Below are 3,144 nucleotides of genomic sequence, written 5' to 3'. Positions count from 1 at the left end.
ACAAAGCATGAGAAAATGTTGCGTAAAAAAGTATTAACAGAGTTTGTTGTTTTATATTTCATACGATGGTATTGAAATTATACGCGCCATATTCTTTGGCAAAATTATTTTAATTCAAAAAAGCACGAGATATTGTTGCAAGTTTTACAAGTTGTTATAATTATTTTAGTTTGTAGGTAATCATGGTGAAAATTATGTTAATTGAACTGCGTGCCCGATATGGCAACATCAAAGTAGTAATAGACTACGATTTTCCTCGTTTGAACTTGAAATTAATTAAATAAATAGCTGTTGTTATGAAAATAAAACCTAATTTAACAAGCGTATAAGGTGTAGTTATCAACACACTTCCAAAGCTGTGAAAAACGATGTACAAAGCTGGGATATCGATCCCTCATTAATTAGAAAAATGATACCGATCAAAGCCATTTAATTACTGCAGTAAATAAATTACTGTCTGTAAAAACAATTCTTTGGTAGTGTAACGTTTCCGCCTGTTCCAGGGTTTGTTACAATGAAAATGAATTATTGTGGGTCTCCTGTTCTGAATTTTACCCTTTAACTCTAAATGAAAAGTCAGGTTGCAAATTTATAAAATTTATTATGGTGCAAACAATGAATAACAAATAACAATAAGATAATTGGCAATTAGGCAATAATAAATTATGGGTTACCCGACAATAAAAAGGTATACCGGCTCTACCGGGTTACCCGGATGAATTTATAAACAATGAATCAATTGGGTATGGATCTGCCGGGATTGGCATAATGAATCAGTTGGGTACGGATCTGCCGGGGATTGGCAGATTGGATTGGGCACGGATCTGCCGGGCTTGGCAGATTGGGTTACAAATCAATTGGGTATGGATCTGCCGGGCGGTTACCAAATATTGGTAATGGGTTAATTTACCCAATAAGGGGCATCAGATTTTACCCACTTCTGGGGAGTTGGGATTCTTAGAGCTGGTCAGATGTTGATGAGTCTGACCAACATCCCAGACTGAAGAAAAAGTCCAAGGAGCCTTCTTTATATACCTTTTCATCACTAGGGCCGAATTAGTTCACGTGCGAATAACCAGCGGTACCGCCAGTATTCGCGCGACGTTTGTATGGTAACACAAACAACTTTTGCATCAAGTGAAGGCTTTATCATTACAAATGCGGGAAAAGGGATGATCTGATGTTTGGGAATTGTTTTGGTAACGATGCCAAGATGGATTTGGGTACCTTTGATTGAATAACAATGCCAGACGGCCATTTGCTTTTACGATTGGGCTGGTATATGGAGGAAATTCGGGTTTGTACATTACAACGAAAGGATATCCATGAAATAAACATATACAATGAATTATAAAGCATACATTAATGACATACGATGATTGGTAATATTCCCATGATATCTACAAATAAATTTACGATACATAGATTAAATATTCAGGGCATAAATTGGAGTGATCCAATCTGTGGGTTATTTTGGTCATGGGGGAAAATTCGTAACAGAGCTCCCCTCCATGAAAACATCGTCCCGAATGTGGATTGTTTTATCAAATCTCATTTTTGGACCATATTTCATGGGAATATTGTCATGGAGAGTAACATTTGCAATAAACATAATCATGGGCCACAATAATGCATAAATATCAATAATTACAATGTGGTCAACAAGTTATAATCAAAGTTATGAATAATAATAATATGATTAACAGTTCATCAATTATCAACACATTAAGTTTTACCAAAATGTTTTTGTTCATCACAGTTCATCACTTCTTACCAATCCTGGATCCATTGGAATAGAAAAGTCACGACGGATACAAATCACAGATCTCGATCCACATCACGAATATTCACAATTATCATAAAGTTCACAAAGTTATACGATATAGTCCTTTGAAATATCCAAAAGATCTAGTGCACGTACGGTCCATTTATTACGAATCCAGTGACATTGGGAAATGTCCAGGATCAATGTCCGGAAGTACATCATACGGTTTGGAAGGCTTCCTCACGGCAAGGTATGAACTAGGGATCATCATGTCTGGGTTAAGTGATGGGTATGGTACATATGATTTTCCAACACCATTTTGTAATTTTTCATTGTTGGTTCGGGATTGGGTTGTATGTGACGGGGAACTGGGACTGTGATGATTGTCTCCCCTGTCATTATATAACTTTCTAAGTTCAGCATTATCTCTTTGCAAGATTTCATTTTGTTTTTCAACATGCTGAAATTTCATTCTCATTTCATGACTATCTTGTTCAAATTTTGATTTCATATCATGTAACATTGAGAGAATAACATCAAGTTGATTATCTCTTGTAGGTACATGTAGCATTGAATTTGATGCCGGCAAGGAATTGTGACTTGGGACATCCGGGTGGTCATGAGAATTTACATGAACTTTGGGTGAAACCGGGTGTGGTTTAAAAGTAATTTCAAAGCTTTCATCAGCCTCCATTGTACAAAAATTTGTATCCAAAAGTAAAATTTGGAGTAATAAAAATTTACAAAAATATCAAGAAATGGTTTTGTTTTTTTCCGGGGTAAACAAAAACAAGATATAAAATATCCCACTTCTGACACCAAATTGTAACGTTTCCGCCTGTTCCAGGGTTTGTTACAATGAAAATGAATTATTGTGGGTCTCCTGTTTCTGAATTTTACCCTTTAACTCTAAATGAAAAGTCAGGTTGCAAATTTATAAAATTTATTATGGTGCAAACAATGAATAACAAATAACAATAAGATAATTGGCAATTAGGCAATAATAAATTATGGGTTACCTGGCAATAAAAGGGTATCCGGCTCTACCAGGTTACCCGGATGAATTTATAAACAATGAATCAATTGGGTATGGATCTGCCGGGATTGGCATCAATGAATCAGTTGGGTATGGATCTGCCAGGGATTGGCAGATTGGATTGGGCACGGATCTGCCGGGCCTGGCAGATTGGGTTACAAATCAAATGGGTATGGATCTGCCGGGCGGTTACCAAATATTGGTAATGGGTTAATTTACCCAATAAGGGGCATCAGATTTTACCCACTTCTGGGGAGTTGGGATTCTTAGAGCTGGTCAGATGTTGATGAGTCTGACCAACGTCCCAGACTGAAGAAAAAGTCCAAAGTGACTTCTTTATATA

At 36.5% G+C, this 3,144-nt stretch overlaps 1 long non-coding RNA gene across 1 annotated transcript; it reads left to right on the top strand.

The window, feature by feature from the left end:
- Positions 1-1,027: 1,027 nt before the first annotated feature.
- Positions 1,028-2,486, top strand: LOC134249296 (uncharacterized). The gene is made up of 3 exons (XR_009988248.1): positions 1,028-1,297; positions 1,760-2,015; positions 2,324-2,486. It is a non-coding gene; the product is annotated as an uncharacterized LOC134249296 (long non-coding RNA).
- The last annotated feature ends 658 nt before the right edge of the window (positions 2,487-3,144 follow it).

Source organism: Saccostrea cucullata, unplaced genomic scaffold (genome assembly GCF_032062105.1).
Source record: "Saccostrea cucullata isolate Sc308-1 unplaced genomic scaffold, CSIRO_AGI_Scuc_v1 ctg20096, whole genome shotgun sequence".
NCBI classification, from domain to species: domain Eukaryota; kingdom Metazoa; phylum Mollusca; class Bivalvia; order Ostreida; family Ostreidae; genus Saccostrea; species Saccostrea cuccullata.
This window is presented reverse-complemented; position numbering and strand designations above follow the sequence as displayed.